The sequence below is a fragment of the Mustela putorius genome, unplaced genomic scaffold (genome assembly GCF_011764305.1).
Source record: "Mustela putorius furo isolate JIRA1106 unplaced genomic scaffold, ASM1176430v1.1 tig00003845_pilon_pilon_pilon, whole genome shotgun sequence".
In the NCBI taxonomy this organism is placed as follows: domain Eukaryota; kingdom Metazoa; phylum Chordata; class Mammalia; order Carnivora; family Mustelidae; genus Mustela; species Mustela putorius.
In genome coordinates, this window is record NW_025421998.1 from 44,772,703 (window position 1) to 44,794,506 (window position 21,804).

At 36.0% G+C, this 21,804-nt stretch overlaps 1 long non-coding RNA gene and 1 pseudogene across 1 annotated transcript; one reads left to right on the forward strand and one right to left on the reverse strand.

Moving 5' to 3' along the window:
- Positions 1-5,745: 5,745 nt before the first annotated feature.
- Positions 5,746-9,037, reverse strand: LOC123394814. Its single transcript, XR_006609541.1, has 3 exons — positions 8,954-9,037; positions 7,816-7,899; positions 5,746-6,860 (listed from the first exon to the last, which is right to left on the reverse strand). It is a non-coding gene; the product is annotated as an uncharacterized LOC123394814 (long non-coding RNA).
- Positions 9,038-9,521: 484 nt separating this feature from the next.
- LOC101685454 lies at positions 9,522-11,724 on the forward strand (annotated as a pseudogene).
- Positions 11,725-21,804: the final 10,080 nt, after the last annotated feature.

The window sequence follows — 21,804 nt, forward strand, 5'->3', positions numbered from 1 at the left end:
GTTGTGGGTCCATTTTTGGGTTCTTTTTTTCTCATTGTAGATATTGAAGTCATTGATTTGAGATGTTTCCTCTTTCCTTATATAGATCTAACATTCTTTCCATTCCTTCCTTTTTTTATAGATCTTTTTTCTTTCCTTTTATACCTCTAACAATCTCTGTATTTTATTTGAAATTTCTACATCATTTAAACTTAATCTTTTATTAATATGGTTAGCTTCAAATCTATTATCTTGCAATTTCTTTCTTATTTTTCCCATCTTTTCCTTGTTTCTGTTTTCCTCTTACCACAGTTTTTTAGATTAATTAAGATTTCTATCATTTTATCAGCCTTATAAGCTTTTTAACTATAACTTTGTCATAAATAGGTGCTTCAGGACTTACAGGACACATGTCTAAGTTTTCACAATCTTTTTTCACCTATTACCACTACGTGGAAAGTGTAAGAATCTTAGAACAGTATAGTTCAATATCCCTCTCTCAATATACGCTATTGTTTTTCATTTCAATTATATATATATATATCATCTACCTCACACTACATTGTTATTATTTTTGTTTAAACAGTTACTTATCTTTTAGATAATTAAGTAATATGAAACAAATCTTAAGTATTTATTTATCTAGTTACCATTTCCTGTGAACTTCATGTCTTTTTGGGGATTCATATTTTCATGTGGTATTTTCTTTCTGGCTAAGGAAATTAATCTATTTTATAGTGTAGGTATGCAGTTTACAGATGCTTTCTACTACTTTTGTATGCTAACAAAGTATTTAGCCTTGTTTTGAAAGGAATTTTTTATAGGTATAGAATTCTAAGTTAACAGAGTTTGTGCTTTTTTCCTTTTCTTTTTTTCTTCTGGGTTTCATTTTGAGTAGTTTTTATCACTTTATCTTCAATTTCACTAATTTTTTTCTTCTGCCAAGGGTTATCTGCCATTGATCCCATCCCATGTGTTTTTCACCTCATACATTACAGTTTTCATCTTCAGAAGTTATATCTGGGTCATTTTTATATCTTCTACATATCCACTTAAATTTGATCATATGGAGTATCTTTTAGTAACTTTTTAAAAGTCCTTGAGCCCTTAATCAGTTTTGCATGTTAGATTTATCTTGCCAGTATAAGTCTCATTTTCCTGCTTTTAGAAAAAAGACTGATAAATTTTTATTGTAAATTTTAACTTGTTGGATGCTAAAAATTTTTTTGTCCCTGTACATATTCTTAAGTATTATTTTTCTAGGAACCAGTTAAATTACTTGGAAACAATATTACCTTTTCTGGTCTTTCTTGTAACATTTGTTTTATGAGAACAATGCAGTGGTCAATCTAGTGTCATTTGTTCTTTTACTGAGGAAAGATTCTCTGTAATCTGCCCAATGCTCCATTACAATTGAGATTTTCCAGTGTGTTTAGTAACACTATCCCTGGCCCTATGTGAGCACTGAGCATCATTATATCAGGAAGGTTATTTCCCCAGCCTTGCGTCCTCACACACACGTATTGATTGGTAATCAGCTGAATTCTTGATGGAGGGTCCTCTGAATGTAGGAAATCTCTGGAGTTTTCTCTCTGTGCTACTCCTTTCTCTCCAAAAATCTATTCTGTGAACTATTGCTGCCTTGGTTTCATTGAACACTCAGTTCGATAGACTCACTATGTCTACTGAACTCCACCTAATTTCCCCTTCCCTGTGTTGTAAACTGAAAACTCTCTCAAAGAGTTTTTTTTTTACTCTTCATCTTAATTGCCTGATGTCCACTGTCTTGAAAACCATCCTGTATAGATTTTGTTTTTATTCTTCAGACAGGAGGATAAATCCAATCTCTGTCATTCCATCTTGACCCAAAGCTGAAGTTTGCCAAGATATTTTTTCTTAGGAATTTTTAATTGTTTGCATTGAGTGCGTTGTTCTAAATGCTCTGTTGTCTGTATTAATAGAGACTCTGATAATTTCTTTTTTACACTTTAAGATATCTATACTTGATGTTAAGAATTATTTCTCAGCAGCTTCCTTATGCCCATAATGATTCTTATCCAGGGAAGAAGTGTTGTACTCACAATCATATTATGATTAAATGAAATAATGGATGGGTTTACAAATAAAGCAAATCATCCTTTAGGACCTCAGAAATAAGTCTAAAAACAAGATTACATATGCTAACATATTAAAAAAAACTCATTTGAATCTATTTATTATGATAACCAGTCAATACTGGTCTCTCTAAGCAATGTGATAGATCTTTAATGATGATATATCCTACAGACCTTTCTCTTTTATTGTATGATTTGACATTGTAATTCTATTAAAGATATTTGACAGTTTACTGGTTTTAAGCTATAAGGGATTTTTTTCTCTGTATTTCATATTTGTCTAATGAATGCGTTGAAATAAATATGAAGTAAATATATTTCTGATGTTGCATGAAGAATTTTTCTGAAATTTTTTTGTCTCACATATAGATTCTTTAAAATATTTTATAAAAATAAATTATATTCTTTGATACTTCCTCTGCTCAGCTTACAAATATATTTACTTACCTGAAATATATCAGTGCCTAAATTTAAAAGTCAGTAGTAGGCTCCTTCTTTAAAACATCTTAGTTCACCCCATCAAAATACCACCAGCATTTTTCACAAAGCTAAGAATCCATCCTAAAATGTGTATGAAACCAGAAAAGACCCTTGATAGCCAAAGTAATTCTGAAAAAGAAAAAACAAAACTGAAGGCATCATGATTCCAGATTTCAAGCCATATTACAAAGCTGTAGTCATCAAGACAGTATGGTACTGGCACTAAAACAGACACAAAGATCAATGGAACAGAATAGAGAACCCATGGGGTGCCTGGGTGGCTCAGCGGGTTAAAGCCTCTACCTTTGGCTCAGGTCATGATCTCAGGGTCTTGGGATTGAGCCCCACATCAGGCTGTCTGCTCAGCAGGGAGCCTGCTTCCTCCTCTCTCTCTGCCTACTTGTGATCTCTCTCTGTCAAATAAATAAATAAATAAATAAATAAAATAGAGAACCCAGAAAGGGACCCACCATTGTATGGTCAACTAATCTTCAACAAAGAGGAAAGAATATCCAATGGAGAAAAGACAGTCTCTTCACAAATGTTGCTGGGAAAACTAGATAGCAACATGCAGAAGAATGAAACTGGTCCACCTTCTTACACCATATATGAAAATAAATTTAAAACAGATGAAAGACCTTAATGTGAGACAGGAAACCATCAAAATCCTAGAGAACACAGGCAACAGCCTCTTTGACCCCAGCCGTAGTAACTTCTTACTAGACATATCACCACAGGCAAGGGAAACAAAAGCAGAAATGAACTACTGGTTTAAGGAATGAACAAGTAGTTTATTCAAAAATGAACTATTGAGTTCATCAAGATTAAAAAAAAAAAAACAACTTCTGCACGGCAAAGGAAACAATCAACAAAACTGAAAGGCAGCCTATGGAATGAGAGAAGATATCTGCAAATGATATACTGGATAAAGGGTTAGCATCCAAAATCTACAAAGAACTTATCAAACTCAACACCCAAAGAACAAATAACCCAGTTAAGGAACTGGCAGAAAACATGTATAGATACTTTTCCAAAGAAGACATCTAGATGGTAAGAGGCACATGAAAAGATGCTCAACATTACTCATCATCAGGGAAATAACAAACCAAACCACAATGAGATACCATCTCACACTTGTCAGGATAGCTAAAATTAACAACACAAAAAACAACCAGTGTTGGCAAAGATGCAGAGAAAGGAGAACGCTTTTGCACTGCTGGTGGGAATGCCAACTGGTGCAGTCACTCTGGAAAATAGTATGGAGGTCCCTCAAAATGTTAAAAATAGAACTACCCTATGATCCAGCAATTGCAATATTAGGTATTTACTGGAAGCATACAAACATAGTGATTTGAAGGGGCACATGCACCCTGATGTTTACAGCAGCATTATTAACAATAGCCAAACTATGGAGAGAGCCCAAATGTCCACTGACTGACAAATGGATAAAGAAGATGTGGTACACACACATACACACACACAATGGAATAGTGCTCAGCCATAAAAAAGAATGAAACCTTGCCATTTGCCACAACGTGGATGGAGCTACAGTTTACTATGCTAAGTGAAATAAGTCAGTCATAAAAAGATAAATACATATGATTTCACTCATATGTGGAATTTAAGAAAGAAACCAGATGAACAACATATGGGAACGGGGAAAAGAAAAAAACAGATAGAGGGACACAAGCCATAGGAGACTCCTAATGACAGAGAATAAATTGAGGGTTGATGGAGGGAGGTGGGTGGAGGATGGGCTAGATGGGTGATGGGTAGTAAAGAGGGTACTTGTTAAGATGACCACTAGGTGTTTTATGTAATGAATCACTGGCTTCTACTCCAGAAACTAATGCATTATATTTTAACTACCTAAATAATATTTTATTTGCATTATATTTTAACTACCTAAAATCTAAGTTCGAGAAAAATCTTAATTTAATAAACAGTGATGAAATATACCACTGAATGACTTCAGACAATCCTGTGTCATAAGATTTTAATGCACACAATATTTTTCAGAGCTTTTGGCTTGCCAGTGTGTGTGTGTGTTGTATATGTGTTATATAATTTGGATTATTTAAGTGCATATGAAAATTTTGTAGATGCATACTGGGGCAACTTCCAGAACTCACAGTAATTTCCCCATTCTGTACTAAATTCTCTTTTTCTGATTACCTGGGAACAGGCAGGAAACGCAAACAGGGCTAATCATAATGCAACCACTTCCTGTTATGTCAGGCCACGGATATTAATTCAGGTCATGTTAGCAAGACTTTCTTCCCAAGATTTGGAAAAGGAAAGTTCTTACTTTTCTTTCTTGCAAATCTTTAAGGATGTGAGAAAAGTGTTATCATATGCCATGGTTTTGGTTTTGTGAAGAAAGCAATGTGTGAGAAATCACATGATACCAACACGTAAACTGAGAGATTCCTGGTGCTCATCACAGTTTCCAACTGGCAGTCACCTTAGCAATTCAGTTTTATTGGCCAATGAATCCTCTCTCATGCTTTAGAGAGTTTGAATAGGGCGTCTATCACTTGCAGTCAAAACTTGTCCTTAGAAGTTGATACAAAAATACTAAAACATTTTTAGAAGAATAACTAACTGGAGTTTTAAGAATTCCTTTAATTTCTGGGGTGCCTGGGTGGCTCAGTGGGTTAAAGCCTCTGCCTTTGGCTCAGGTCATGATCTCAGAGTCCTGGGATCGAGCCCCACGTAGGGCTCTCTGCTCAGTAGGGAGCCTGATTCCCTTCCTCTCTCTCTGCCTGCCTGTCTGCTTACTTGTGATCTCTGTCTGTCACATAAATAAATAAAAATCTTAAAAAAAAAGAATTCCTTTAATTTCATTTTAATGATGCATAATAAGAAAATAGAATATATTACTACAGGTATCAGCTTATCTACCTATGATGCTTTTAAGCTGGACTGTCAGTTGATAATAACATCACCTATAACAAATAATTTTAACTAAATTTTATCATAATTTTTTATTTCTTTTGGCAATATTTAGATAAGGAAAATGATTCATATTTTCTTCCATTATTTTCCATGTTTATGTACTGAAAAGAAAAATGTTCACATGGGTTCAATAGTCAACCAAAGCTATTTGACCCAACATGAGTGTTAATTAGATAATAAAATTTTAGAGAAGTAATAGAAATCTTCACGGTCCACAAAAAAAAAGACTTTTTCTTAGATAAAATAGAGAGATGATGCAAAAGGAAATAGAAAAATGGAACACAATAGCAAAACTGAAGGCTGAGATCAAACAGAAAATGTAAACATACCCTGGGAAATATGGTTAATTCTGGGTTTAATACTATATCAGAAACTCAAAACATCTTCATCAAGTAAAAATAATTTTTTCAGTTTTCATTTTTCTCCTTCTCTAACGTAACCAGTATTTAATAAAATAAGTAGCAACCATCTTTTCCACATCTTTATTATTTTCTTTCATAAAACAGTCATCTTCCTGTGAATAAATGGAAAGCAAATCAACCTAAAGATATCAATTAATTTTAAGGCACTATGCAAGGTTCTGCAAGCAGCACTGTAAAGACCAGGGATTTTAACACTCTCTAATGTTCGTTTTAAATGGTTTACACTATGACTAGTATGACTTAAATAATTTTTATCCTCTGGTTGGCAGGATTTTGTTAAAAAAAATTGTAATAGATTAGGAAGAAGGAAATACAGAGAGCTGAGGGGAAAAAAAAGACTCATATTCTCAGGATAGCCCACAATTTCCACTTCCAAATAGTTCCCATATATGAAACCCCTTAAATTATATTGTAACCCTTCCCTCTGGAGTCTTGACCTGCAGTTTGAGAAATACTGGCATTGATATATGAAATCCACAGATAATGCAAAAAACTCATTTTACCACATAGTTTCACCTTCTGCCCCCATCAATCATATTACAAACTGTCAACAGGAAGCAAATTGCCTCCCTTCCCATGGTCACTTTGCAGAAGAAGTGTTAATGACCAACATGAATGCCAAAAGTCAATAGGAATAAAGATATGGAGACAATACTCTAATTACCTTCAAATTGTAATATTCAACTCTATGGCAAAGTTTGTGTTGAAAGGGAAAAAAAATGGAAAAGCCTTCTGGATCTTGTTTTGTTATGTTTAAAGAAGATGTTCTCCAATATGAGTGTTTCTCTCTTACCTTCTCATTGCTTTCTCACTCTGCAGTTCTTCATCCAGTCTTTACATCCAACCTTCTCCCTTTGCTTCATCTGCTACCCTGACCAAGCTCAGCATGGTAAGGGATGCAAGTAAACTGGGAAGAAAATATTGTAGGTATATAAAACTATGTATTAAATTCTAAATTACTTGATCTGTCACTAGGCTAATGAATATTTATTGCATGCCTGCTACCTACCAGACAATATCATGCTTCAGATGTAGACCTGGTGAACAAAATAGTTCCCTTCCTTATGGAGTTCACTCTCAACATTTAGCAGTGAAGGAAAACTGCACCAGTTTTTACTAACTGTTGAGAGCTGTTATGAGCAAAATGTTGAAAGTAGATTTTCAAAGTGCTAGGGAAATGTATAATTTGCTTATTTCCATGTATTAGGAGACGTTTATTGGCACAGCAATGTTCCTATTGAGATGTGAAGGAGGACTGCCATTTAGATAAGTTAAAGAGAAAGGACAGATTCCAGGACGATGGAATAGTATGCAAGGAAGCCGTAAACAGTAGAAAGCATCGTCTGCTCAAACAGAAAGCCAAAGTGGCTGGCATGAACTCAGCAAATAGTAGGTTTGTGCATATGAGACTGCAAAGGCAACTAAAGGTCAGATTGTTGGAAATGGAGGGGGGCATTTATTTAAAGGCCTGTTGGAAGCTGTTGGAAGATTTTAAGAGAGAAATGACATATTCAGATCTGTATTTTAAAAAGGGCATATACTAGAGAATGGACAAGAGGAGACAGGGTAAGTATGGCTATCACGACTGCAGTCTAGTTGAGGACACTGACAATAAATGCACATAGAACTGAATGGATTCCAGGCTTATTTTGGTGGTGGAATAAATTAAATTGGGCAGAAGAGTCTAAAATTATGCTTATATTTTTGGATTAAGTATATAATAGATAGTAGAGAGTTTTCCTGAATTTCAGAAAACTAGAAAGCAAATTTCTTAGATAGGAATACATAAAGCTGACCTAAAACTAAACAGCTAGGTGAATATTAAGTATTTAATTATCAAGGATTTTAATTGCCCTTCTTACAGATTATAAGAATTCCGGGTAGATGATTCAGATGGCCCTTTTCTCACTGAAACTTTTCCAATTTTGGGTGAACATCTAAGGCATCTAAAATAAAGCAGAATTATTTTCAAATCTGGGTGTGATCAGTAATTTATTTCTCATGAAGAAAAAAATGTCATGTTTAAAAGAAAGGCTGAACATGTATATCTTACATCTTGCTAAATTCACAATTATAAGAGGAATTTCTAGTTGTAGAAATAATATCAGGAAACAATAAGAGTGTTAAGCCATTTTTTCTCCTCTATCCCTTTTGCTACTGACTCCACCACTGTAATTTTCAGTTTTGGCTTAGAATTCTGTGTTCTCTACACAATAGGCTCTGACATTATATCTCTTCCAGACACATAAACCCAAAAGCTGCCATCTGCTCACCCCAAAATGGTTTTGAATATCCTTTCTCTAAAATAAAGCCCAGGTTAATTACCTCAAAAGGTTTTTTCATACTATACTACAACCAGAGATCTGAATTCAATAATCCAAAAATCAACCACTTATTCAGGTTTAGTATAATACTTATCTTGAGCAAAGCGGTCTGCTAAGTGCTGCGCTGAATCATAAAAATCTCACAACATTTGAAATCTTGCTGGATTGATGGCAGAGAATGCATACAATTTTAGGAAGACTACACAAGTGTAAAATTATTAGCACCAAGGTTTGTTTCTTTTTTTTTTTTATTCATTTGACAGAGATAGATCACAAGTAGGCAGAGAGGCAGACAGAGAGAGAGAGAGGGAAGCAGGCTCCCTGCTGAGCAGAGAGCCCGATGCAGGACTCAATCCCAGGACCCTGGGATCATGACCTGAGCCGAAGGCAGCGGCTTAACCCACTGAGCCACCCAGGTGCCCCATTAGCACCAAGTTTTAAATTAACTTACTGTTACTATTAAGCATTTCTAATATAGGCCTACACAAATCTTACTGGCTTGCACAGTTGTCTCTTCTATTAATAAAGGGACAAACAATAAGATAAAATCTAAGAGATCTTAGCATTTTAATTTAGTAGTCATACTGAAAACTTACATTAGCTAATAAAATACAGAGCCTGATTTCAACATTTTTATGCATTCACACACTTACAAGTTAATCAATCTAACACTTACACGTGGATATGTCTTCACCACCATCACTTTCACTTCCTGCCAGCCTTGAAGGATCATTAGAGATAAGAGGCATTTTAAGATTAGTAACTGTAAAAAAGAGATATGGTATTAACAATTCCCCTAAATGAGGACACCATTTTGTTCCGCCTAATGTTTGAAAGTTGTTTTCTAGTGAATACAATTCTACTCAGATTTGGGGCGAGATATACTAAATCTTATATACTATATTTTATAAATATATAAATATAAAATATTTGTCAACTTTTTAAAGGGGAATAAAAATGAGATAAAATCTTAGGATGCATTAATGGATCACATATACTTTATTGCTTCTGTGATATATTTCCTGGCCTGGTGTTTGCAATTAATTTGAATCATGTAAAATTTATAATACTAACATGGGCTTCTGGTTTCAGATGGCAAATCTGGCACAAATATTCACTTCTTCTTACTCATAAGTTCAGAAAATCTTGCAGATTTTACAAAAGCATAGAATGTCAGAACAAATAAAAGTAGAATTTTCTGGAAAAAAATTTTAAAAGCTATCCAGGAAAGGCACAGTCCAAGTATGATGTAAAGTGTTCAAATCAGAGTAAGAAGTCAGCAGGTGTAAGGAAGAAGAATGCAACAAATACTAAGAAACAGAATAATTAAATAAGATGCTGAAAATAATAAAGATATGAGGAGGAAGGGAAATACTTTATCTTTCAAAAAGAAAAGATAAAAGATAATAAGCAATTCTAGAGAAAATAAAGCTGTATTAGAAAAGCATGAAAAATGTAGAAAATTAAAACATGATATGATTTTGAGAAGTCAACATATAGTGTATATTACATTTTTCTACATTTACTGTCTATAACTCAGTTGTGGCAAGCTGCAGCTAGAAACTTGGATTAGTTGTTTTTTTATTACTAAAAATACAGTTTGATGAGCACCTAAGTCATATCTTACACAGTTACTGTGAAGTAGGTAACAGCTAAAACTCATTTTTTATTCCATCATTCTCAGATTTGATTTTTTGATTCCTTACTTTGCCAGATGATAGTGTTACCATTTTTTCCACCTTTTATCACTCTATCATCCAGTTTCTGCCACCAGGACATTATATTTTTATTGCAAAGTTGGTAATATTTTCCTTATATTCAATAACAATTAAGCTTGCTGTCTTTTGAATATTAGTTATCATAAAAGCTTATATCCCATAACAGCATTTATCTCATTATAACTACATAAATATTGTTCATTACAGAGACACATTGTGTTCTATCACTATATTTTTTTCAGTCTTATTTGCACCTCACAGGGGAGAATGTTTAATGGATTTTTCTTATCTAACCCTTTAATTAGTCTGATCAACAAAGAGAATATACACACCAATAGATGACTGATAGATAGATATAGATCCACAGACTAACTATCAGGATTTTCTGGGACTATAACAAAAAATTTAACATTCTGGTTATCAGAGTCTCAGGGGAAGAGAAGACTTTCTAGCTTCATGGAAGCTGGAAAAGTACTAAATCATGGCTAAATACTTCCCAAATATGACAAGGAACATAAACTTTCATATTCAAGAAGTTGTGTGAACCCTAAACAGGATAAGCCCAAAGAAATCTATGCCTAGACATACCATAATGAAAGCTTAAAAACTAACGACCAACCTTGGAAATAACTAGAGAAAAAGAATACTTTACCACAGAGGGCAGAAGGGAGTAGTGCCATCTTTTTCTAGTGTAACAACAACAACAAAACTCTGTCAACCTAGAGTCCTATACACAATAAAAAAGTCCTATACACAATAAAATTATCCTTCAACAATGAAGAAAAATTCAAGATATTATCAGATGAAGGAAAACTAAGAAAATGTGATGCTAAGGAACACGGTAAGGAAAATTATGGTAAATAAAATAGACTTTCCTTCCCTTTAGTTTTTAAAATTACTGATAGTTGAAACAACTAACACTGTTCTAACACTGTTATGGTTTTTAATATATGTAAAGGAAATATTTTAAAAAATTATAAATGGGGGAGAATAAAAAGAGATAAAGGGAAATGAGTTTTCTACATTTAACTTAAACTGCTGAAGAAATAACTCCAAAAGACTGTAAGACATATCACAGAATGGACAAAGATTAAAAAAGATATAACACAAATATATAGATATCACACACACACACACACACACAACAACAACAACAACCACCAAACAGCCATACAGAAAAATACAGTCAAAGATAATATAGACCTCTGCAACCTGGTAGTCAACATGGTGCCCTTCCCACTTTTCCACTTCTTCATGCCTGGTTCCGCCTGCCCCTCTGACCAGCCATGGAAGCCAGCATATCAGGCCCTCACTGTGCAGGTCTTTGATGTCAAGAACATCATGACTGCCTGTGACCCCAGCCAAGGCCATTACCTTACCACAGCTGCTAACTTTCATGGTCGGATGTCCATGAGGGAAGTAGAAGCTCAGTGCACAAAGCAAGAATAGTAGTTATATCCTGGAATGGATCCCCAACTATGTCAAGACAGCTGTCTGTGACATCCCACCCTGTGGCCTCAAGATGGCAGTCACCTTTACTGCAAATAGCATGGCCCCACAGGAGCTCTTCAGGCACATCTCAGAGCAGTTTAGGACCACATTCTGGCACCAGTACCCAGGTGAGAGCATGGATGAGATGGAATTCATTGAAGCTGAGAGCAATATGAACAACCTTGTCTTTGAGTACCAGCAGTACCAGGATGCCACCGCAGAGGAAGAGAAAAAATAAGGCAGAGACCATCACCTCAGGCTTCTCAGTTCCCTCAGCAGTTTTCCTCAACTGCCCCCCAGAATGTGCATTTTCTGCCTCTACCTTGTTTTATTTTGTTCGTTTCCTTTTTTGGAGTGTGTGGTCCTAGACTAGTGTTTGGCACATAAAAGAAGCTCAATATTTTTTGTTTTTTTCAAGGTCCCCTCTCCCACTTTTGGGAAACCTACATTTCTGCCAATCTAGGTAACCCTGTACTTCTTTTGGTGTCCACTTTTCCCACTCTACCAATTGGTATTTTCCTTTGCTTTTTTAAGATAATTCTCCAAGAAGCTGGGTCTCATCAGATCCCATTTAGAACCATGTGCTGAAAACCTGGAAAGATAGCCACCATCCTAAGCCCATGTATTAACTCAGTGAAAAGGAAGCCAAACTACCTCACAGCAGGTAGAGGTACGTAGGAGGAAGAGGAAGCGTTATCTATTCTAGGGCAGTTTTGGAGAGGGATACAGGCTATCAAAATCCTAATTTCTGGGGCATCTGGGTGGCTCAGTGGGTTGAGCCTCTGCCTCTGGCTCAGGTCATGACCTCAGGGTCCTGAAATCGAGCCCCGCATCAGGCTCTCTGCTGAGCGGGGAGCCTGCTTCCCCCTCCTCCTCTGCTTGCTGCTCAGCCTACTTGTGATCTTTCTCTCTAACTAATAAATAAAATCTTAAAAAAAAAAAGAAAGAAAGAAAGAAATCCTCATTTCTAGGAATCTACCTGCTCCTCTCTCAGCTTCAGGAAAGCTGTTAACAGTAGTATCTCCATTTTCAGTTCTTCCAAGCTCTGTCCTGAGTTGTTTCCTTTGCAGTGGTCTGCCCCACCCTGTTGAGTGGATTCCTTCCCTCTCTAACTTAACCTTCTTCACATGTTGAATTCCTTCCTTCTCCCCTGGTCAGAGAAGGGGGCCAAGAAAGGGAAGAGGGACTAACCTGGGTCCCTAATGCCTCCAGAAAGGCGCTCTTTATCCCCATCTTTTCTTAACAAAAACCCAGCCCTGCTGTGTACATATAGAAAGGTATGTATTACCATGTAAATACTTGGGCCATTCCACCAGAGAGGGGACAAGGAGACCCTCTGTCTTTTGGCAACATCTCATCTCTTCCTTTCACTATTCCCTTCCTACCCTCTCCCCGTCCCCATCCTCTCTCTTGGTTTTATCCTGTCCTATACTTCAAATTTCTATTTTCGGTTGAACTTGGTTTTTTTCCATATTGAAAAGATAACATTGCCCCAAGAGTCAAAAACAAATGAAAACTGGAAAAAAAAATACATAAATTCAAATGGTAATCTAAAAATGCAAAAAAAAAAAAAATCAAGATTTGATTGACACAGCTAAAGCAGTGCTGAGAGAAAAATTTCTAGCATTAACTAAGTATGCGTGTGTAGGTACACACACACACACACACACACATATATATATATATATATTTAAAGATTTTATTTATTTGTTTGACAGAGAGAGAAATCACAAATAGGCAGAGAGGCAGGCGGAGAGAGGGGGAAACAGGCTCCCTGCTGAGCAGAGAGCCCGATGCGGGGCTTGATCCCAAGACCCTGAGATCATGACCTAAGCTGAAGGCAGAGGCTTAACCCACTGAGCCACTCAGGCTCCCCTACATATGTATTTTTTTAAAAGCTAAGTGAATTAAAAATCTTAAGGGTTAAACTTTAAAATATTTTGAAAAATTTGTTATATGTATAAGTATATACATAATGCATATACATATATACATAACATATAACACACACATATATATACATACATAAAACTAAGACATATGTCAAAATATTTTAATGTATAATCCTTAAGATTTTTAATCTACTAACTTTCTAAATGGCATATTCTAGATAAAAATAATCTCCATTTTTTTTTTTTTAAGATTCTATTTATTTATTTGTCAGAAAGAGAGCAAGCGAGAGTGAGCACAGGCAGACAGAGTGGCAGGCAGAGTCAGAGGGAGAAGCAGGCTCCCTGCGAGGCAAGGAGCCCGATGTAGGACTTGATTCCCATGATGCTGGGAGTATGACCTGAGCTAAAGGCAGCTGTTTAACCAACTGAGCCACCCAGGCGTCCCATAATCTCCATTTTTGAATGGTTGGGAAAACTAAGCCTACAGTTACAAAGGTTTAGTGTGTGGTTTTAATTGATGTCCTGGCTCTTGTTGCCTTGTGAATGTTTAAAATGTCCTAGGTCTTTTTTTTTTTTTGAAGATTTTATTTATTTATTTGACAGACAGAAATCACAAGTAGGCAGAGAGGCAGGCAGAGAGAGAGAGGAGGAAGCAGGCTCCCTGCCCAGCAGAGAGCCCTGATGTGGAACTCGATCCCAGGACCCTGGGATCATGACCTGAGCCGAAGGCAGCGGCTTTAACTCACTGAGCCACCCAGGCACCACTGTCCTAGGTCTTTTCATGACACTGCAATGATGGACATATATTATAAACTGAGATTTGATGCATGAAAAGGATCTATCTACTAAAAACAACTTAACTAAACCTCTTTTTCTACATTCTTTTTGCCATCATCTCATTTCTACCATCATTATAGTCATTGATGGCTATGAATTCCAACAAGAACATTAATTCAACAGTTTGGACACAGAAGCTACTAAAACCAGGGAGTTCAAATGAGTGTGCAATTGCCAAGAGCAGCAGGAACACAAGCACCTTCTCAGGACCATCAAGCAAGCCCAATCACAGCTTACTGTAGAAGGCAATGAATAAAACTCCAGTGCCCTGTTGACTGTGTGTCCTGGAATAGAAATTTGATCCCAGAACAGAAAAGGGACATTCTTGGAAAAAAACGGAAAATCTGAACAAAGTCTAGTGTTTTTCTTTTAATAGTAAAATATCAATGCTAATTGCTTATTTTAACACATGTGCTTTGGTTATGTAGGATGTTGACATAAAGTGAAAATGGATGAAGGGTATGCAGGAACTCTCTGCGCTTTCTTTGTAACTCTTATAAACCTACAAATATTTCATAATGCGAAGATTTATTAATAAAAAATTAGCATTGAAATCTTGTGTACAAAAATTTGACAGTAAGGGCTTTGAAGCATGAAGTTGTAATTCTAGCCAAAACTCAAAACATTGATCAATAAAGACTTAAAAGAGATATTCCAGAACAGACTGGAAAAACTTTTTCAATCATATCTTGCTTAAAGATCATCATTTTTTTGTAAGCAGTAATTCTAGGATGAAATCAGAACACACCACATATTTTAAATAATTTTAGTATATGTGCTGCCGAAGCGAGCACAATAATTTCGCGTAGATAATAGTGTGCCCTAATTTAGTGTCAGACGAGTTATACTTCCGAGTTAACAGTGCTTGCTGTATGCATTAGAAATGGCATAAAGAACCTTCAAAGTTTCCATAAAAAGGACATTTATATGCAAATATGAAGGTTAGGGAAAACACTGTAGAATACTTTGACTAAATAAAGACTGTCTTTCGACTCTGAAGTCCAAAAAGCAAAAAGCCTCTGTGAGGGGGTTTGGATTCTTAAGTTTCACCTGCAATATAAATTTAATTTTCCTCCACACTAAAAAATTAAAGTCCCATAAAGGTAAAAATCTCTTTAAGCCACTTTAGTTTTTCCTTTAAACAGATTATAATTCCTTTTGGGAACAACAATCAGAAGAAGGTTAAAAATTTTCAAAAAAATTCAGAAAGCTAGCTGTGGTTCTTTGCACTGATATTTTCCTACAAAATACAAAAAATGGGAGGTGCTGGTCACTGTCCAGTCACTGTTATTAAACCTGTTATTGCTTCTCTGTTTTTAGTACATTGTGAGAAAGCACACAGAATTTGATTCAAATGTTAGAAAACATGAGAGTATGGCTAAGTGGTATTTAGTGTCATTCTGCTCCTTCAGGGTATTAGAAGGTGAGAAAATTCATATCAACCTGCAACATCCTGTCCCAAATACAGCATGAATCTGTGGAGGGTTGTTCTGTGTTTTTTGAGGGACCAGCTCTCAAGTGCATAGTTCTAAAAATTGAGTTAACTATTTTTTTTTCCTTTTTAAGATTCTGGAACAGTATTGGAAGTAAAAATAACAAGAAAAAGATGACTACAATTTTAAAAAACATAACTAAGCCTTCAATCCCATTTTCTTCATAGAACACATAATAAAATGTAAAAGAAATTCCAGAGTAAATGCCATAAATAATAGAACTAATTAAATTGGGCAGATATCATACAAATTGAAATAACAGATTTAGAGATGATAATTTTTCTCCCCCTTAATTATAGCAGACTCTTCTGCATAAAGAATGAGTAAAATATCTCAACATAATGAGCTATTACCTCATTGAGCCCAGTGAATTTGAATTTGCAATATAAAATAACTGCTGGTGTTTCTAAACTTCACTATTCTTCAGATAATTCACAATTAAAAGACATTCAAGGGGTCACTTGGGTAGCTCAGCCAGTTAAACATCTGCCTTTAGCTCAGGTCATGATCCCAGGGTCCTGGAATTGGCCCCAGATGTCAGGCTTCTTGCTCAGTAAGGAGTCTGCTTCTCCCTCTCCCTGTGACCCTCCCCCGTTCATGCTCCCTCTCTCAAATAAATAAATAAAATCTTTAAAAAAAAAGACATTAAAATTAAAATATTTGAGGGTAATTCATTATCTCATGCTACTGTATTAAGGTAATTTATAAATTACTAAATTATTAGTCAATTTCATTCAGACACAAATCTAAGTGAACTTTCTCATTATCAACTCATAATTTTGTGTCAAAATGCAAAACAACAAAGTGATTCAAAACTGTGGAAGCAATGTCATGAGATAAATGGATACCACAAAAAAAAGAGAGAGAGAGAGAGTTTTTACAAGTTTAAGAGGCTGATATACTCTTCTTTCATTAGAATATGACCACTTACATAGTCAGAAATCTTTACATGTTTTACCTCAAAATATATGCTTTAGGGGTGCCTGGGTGGCTCAGTGGGTTAAAGCCTCTGCTTTCAGCTCAGGTCATGATCCCAGGGTCCTGGGATTGAGCCCCACATCAGGCTCTCTGCTCAGCAGGGAGCCTGCCCCCACCCCCTTCCCTACCTCTGCCTACTTGTGATCTCCGTCAAATAAATAAAAGCTTTTAAAAAATACACGTTTTAATCTCCATTTTATGGCTAGAATGTAAAAATCAAGTAAGGTAAGCATAGACAAAGGAGAGTTTGCTAATTTTTTAAAATAATGCCTCTTTTTCTACTTCTTTTGTCAAGACAAACCATATTAGATTTAAAATAATAATTATTAGGGAAAACGGTGACCAAAAAGCATGATGATAATTACATATGGATTATTTGTAATGCTTGGTCATAACTAACAATTAGAGGGCCCTTAAATTCAGAGCACCTGGTTTCTAGTCCCAGATCTGACAAATTGTGGTGTGTGACCTTGGGCAAATCACTTTAACTTTCTATGCCTCCTTTTCCTCATCTGTATTTTGCAGACACTAATAGTACCTACCTCACAGCATTGTCATGACAATTAAATGAGAAATAAAAACTGCTACTTAAGTGTTAGCTAGTAGTAGGAGCAGTAGCAGCAGCAGCCGCATATCTTGACAATTGTTCAAAGTCTTTCTGTATAGACAACCCTAATCAAGGCAGAATGTACTCAGAGGTTCACCTCACAAATGAAATGCATACATAATAACAACTCACTGAATTCCTAATAGCTTTTAGAGTTATAAATATTAATAATTTTTTAAAATTTTTAAAATATTTTTATTTATTTATTTGACAGACAGAGATCAAAGCAGGCAGAGAAGCAGGCAGAGAGAGAAGAAGCAGGCTCCCCGCTGAGCAGAGAGCCCAACGCAAGGACTCAATTCCAGGACCCTGGGATCATGACCTGAGCCGAAGGCAGAGGCTTTAACCCACTGAGCCACCCAGGTGCCCCATTAATAATTTGTCTCTAAACAGTATTATATAAATATAAAAAGAACATAAAATAAACTTAGAGAATGGGAATTACCTTTTTAACTCTATAATTAACTTTTTAAATTCCTGCCTATAGATAAAATCACATGTAAATTATCCTAACCATAGGTGATTTATTTAATATGTATTTAAATATAAATTAATGTCTAGTACTGCTCATAATTATAGATCTTCATTTTATTGTTAGTTACAGTTTTGTGATACATATTTTTTGCATATTGATTATAGCATCTTTTTTCTAGATTATTGTTGGGATAGTACTATTAAATTCTCTTTGAATCTATATTCTGCCTTGTTGAATCATATAAAAGGAAAGAAAAAGAAATGTATTTCGATAATATATAGGACTCTAGAACAAGTTCAATTAAAAATAGGTTAAATAATGTGGTTAGTCTGCATGAAGCAGTAAACATGAGGACATCAATTTCAACAGCAATCTGCATTCAGTATTTCGGCACAAATGTTTTAACATATAATTTTAAAGTGTGACTTTATACAGAAGTTATGGGTTGAACTTTGTATCCATAAGAAGTTATGTTGAAATCCCAACCCTCCATACCTCCAAATGTAAGCTTATTTAGAAATAAAGTCTATACGAGGTAAACAAGTTTAAATAAGGGCATTACGCTCAGCTTCGGTCTGATATGACTGGTGCCCTTGTAAAAAGGGGAAATTTGTGGGTGCCTGGGTGGCTCAGTGGGTTAAAGCCTCTGCCTTCGGCTCAGGTCATGATCCCAGGGTCCTGGGTTTGAGCCCTGCATCGGGCTCTCTGCTCTGCGGGGAGCTAGCTTCCTCCTCTCTCTGCCTGCCTGTCTGCTTACTTGTGATCTCTCTCTGTTAAATAAATAAAATCTTTTTAAAAAAAGGGGGGGGGTGGAATTTGGACACAAAGACACAAATAAAGGAAAGAGGAGGCAAAGATACACAGGAATAATGTCACACGAAGACCAAAGATTGGAATGATGAATCTACTTCAATGCAGGACAGCATAGGCTACAAGAAGAAAGGCAGGGGAAGCTCCATTCCTCATACCTTCAGAGAAAGCATTGGCCTTGCCGACACCTTGACTTCAGACTTCTGGCCTCTGGAGCTGGAAGACAAGAAACTGCGTGTTGCTTTAGGCCATCCAGCAAGCCATCCAGCTTTGCTATATAGCACTCCTAGGGAGACATGATATTTTACTAAAGGCAAAATGATGTTTTTTCTGGTGTTTCATTAGCTGTCTTCCATAATCTTAATTTGAGTTCTTTCAAACTGAAACTGGTCTATAAGAATATCACACGCCTTAGAAATAATCCTGAATAGGAATGTGTGACAGCACAGGCATAAGTCAGAGTAGTTCATCAGTAGATATAATTGCATTCTCATACAGTCTATAAAATGTGTATTTTATTTATGCTGGAAAAATGGATTAGAGTTTTCTATGAAAAAAAGCTAGTGTAAATTTTGGGTTCTCTCTTTTAAACTCAAATAATTTGTTTTATCTAAGACTGTTCTTAGCGAGAGGGAAAAAATGTGTTCTTATCCACCTTTGTTTGAATATTAAGTAGAAACATCTTAATGCTAATATTGGGTCAAGAATAACAATACTTAGGTAAAAGAGATATACTAAACCACATCCTACATATAATCTGAACCACAGAAATGAATGCATTATTATAGTATGTATTAGTTATAACCTTTCAGCAGGAGCCAAATGCAAAATAAAAAAAATTTAAAAAGGACAACTGAAATTTTTTACAACTAAAATTTCTACTATAAAACATTCCACTATAATTGAGAAACATTTTGTATCATCTTTTTTTGATGCTGAAAAAGTAAATTCATTCTTCAAGCCACAATGCCTTTGTTCCTCTTATAAAGAATATAACCTACTTCTATAATAATTGTGAGAGCAATGAATATGTTTATTTCTTTCTCTCCAACTCAAAATTACTTCTTTCTTCTTGGATTTCCTTCTTCTTCAGGTTCAAAATTACAGATTTTTCTCTTTTTCCTGTGCACTAACTCAGTTTTTAACTCCTCAGATATTTTAGTCTTTAATGAAAAAAACTAATGTTTACAAAAAAATTATGTCTATCATGCAATGTTAAAGCAGTTATGGCGACAAAAACACTGGCTGTCCACTCCCAAGGGAGGGAGGAAGTACATGATCTGGATGGAGGACAAGAGAAAACAGACCAAGAAGAATGACAAACTCGGGCAAAGAGAAAGAGTTTACCATCAATGATCAGAAGTGGATTTGAGGGGTGCCTGGGTGGCTCAGTGGGTTGAGCTTCTGCCTTCGGCTAGAGTTGTGATCCCAGGGTCCTGGGATTGAGTCCCAAATCCCTTCATTGGGCTCTCTGCTCAGCGGGGGGCCTGATAACACCCCCCCCTTCTGCCTGCCTCTCTGCCTACTTGTGATCTCTGTCTGTCAAATAAATAAATAAAATCTTAAAAAAAAAAAAAAAAAAAAAGAAGTGGATTTGATCCAGGCAAGCTGGACATAAAGGAAAGCATTGCACAGGATGTGGGTTAAGTGTACGGACTACGGAGTCACACCACATTCATTGACTATATCTCTTAGTGGCCATGTGAGCTACAGCTGTAGTTTCCTTATCAACTAAAAAGAAGTAACACCATCTATATCATTAGTTTATTGTAGGGATAGAGTGAGATGACCTTTTCAAAGCTCTTAGCACAGGGTTTGTGTGGCACATTCTAAATATCTGATAATGGCCACTAGCCCTGTTAAGGCAAGTAATAAGTGACCCACTAGGGGCACCTGGGTGGCTCAGTCGGTTAAATGTCTGCTTTCTGCTTAGGTGAGGATCCCAGGGTCCTGGGATTGAGTACTGCATTGGACTCCCTGCCCTACAGGGGGTCGGCTTCTCCTTCTCCCTCTGCCTGCTGTTTTCCCTGCTTGTGCTGTCAAACAAATAAAATCTTTAAAAGAAAAAACAAAACAAAACAAAGAAACTGATCCATTAAGTATCAAAACTGGCCCAAGAATTATTTTCTGCATCCTTTCTTTTAATCTAGCTGACTATACTATTTTGTGTGTCTATTGGAATAAAGTATCTATCATTTCCATATCAACATTGATTATATGTTCATCTAGACCTAAGGCCTTAAGATATCAAAACCTTGATAATTGAAATTTATATCTCCAGGCCTGGCATTCCTTCTGGAATGTATATTCAATTTCCAACCCAGTGTATTTACTTTGATTTCTATAGATGTTTAAGTGGTCCCTATGATCCTGATCTCCCGGCTTTCATGCTCTTGCAGAGTCCCTTCCCCTTGAGTATGAGTAGGATCTGTGACTTGAATATGACAAAGATACTAGGATATCACTGTTGTAATCATGTTACATTATATAAGTCTCCATCCTCCTAGCTGACTTGCTCTAGAGTCTTGCTTTCCCTGCTGATTCTAAAAAAGCAAGATTCCATAAATCCTAAGGCTGTGAGGAAAGGAAGTTCGCCAACAACCTGAATGAGCCTGGAAGCAGAGCCTCCTCCAGGATCATGTCATGATGAGAAACCCAGCTGGCTGATATGTTGTTTGCAGGCTTGGAGAGAACCCAGCGAAACCATGTCCAGACTCCAACCCCACAAAAACTGTGAAATAATATATTTGTATTGTTTTAAGTCACTAAATTTGTGATGATTTTTTTAATGCAGCATAGAAAATAAATACAGGGATTTAACAAGCACCTTCTCACAAATTAAGCCTGTCCAAAATAGAGCATCCATCCCCCTAACATTCAAATCTGCCTCCCTTTTAGTGTTTCCTATTGAAGTTAATGGTCCCACCATTCACCCAGCTGATTAGTTAAAACATCTTGGAACTATTCTTGATGCCTTTGTGCCTCTCAAATGGAAAAATCCTATCAGCTATGTCCAGAAAAGTTACACTTTTTATAATCACTTCGTTCTAATCATTTGCCTGGGCTACTGCAATAGCTTCTTTTCTTCAATTCTTGACCCTCTAGAGTCTATTTCCATACAACATCCTTTAACGGGTAGATCATTCCTCAATTCCCTGCTCTCAAGTCTTCCAAACATTCCCATGAGACTTGGAAGAAAATCCCAATCTTTTATATGACTTGGGGC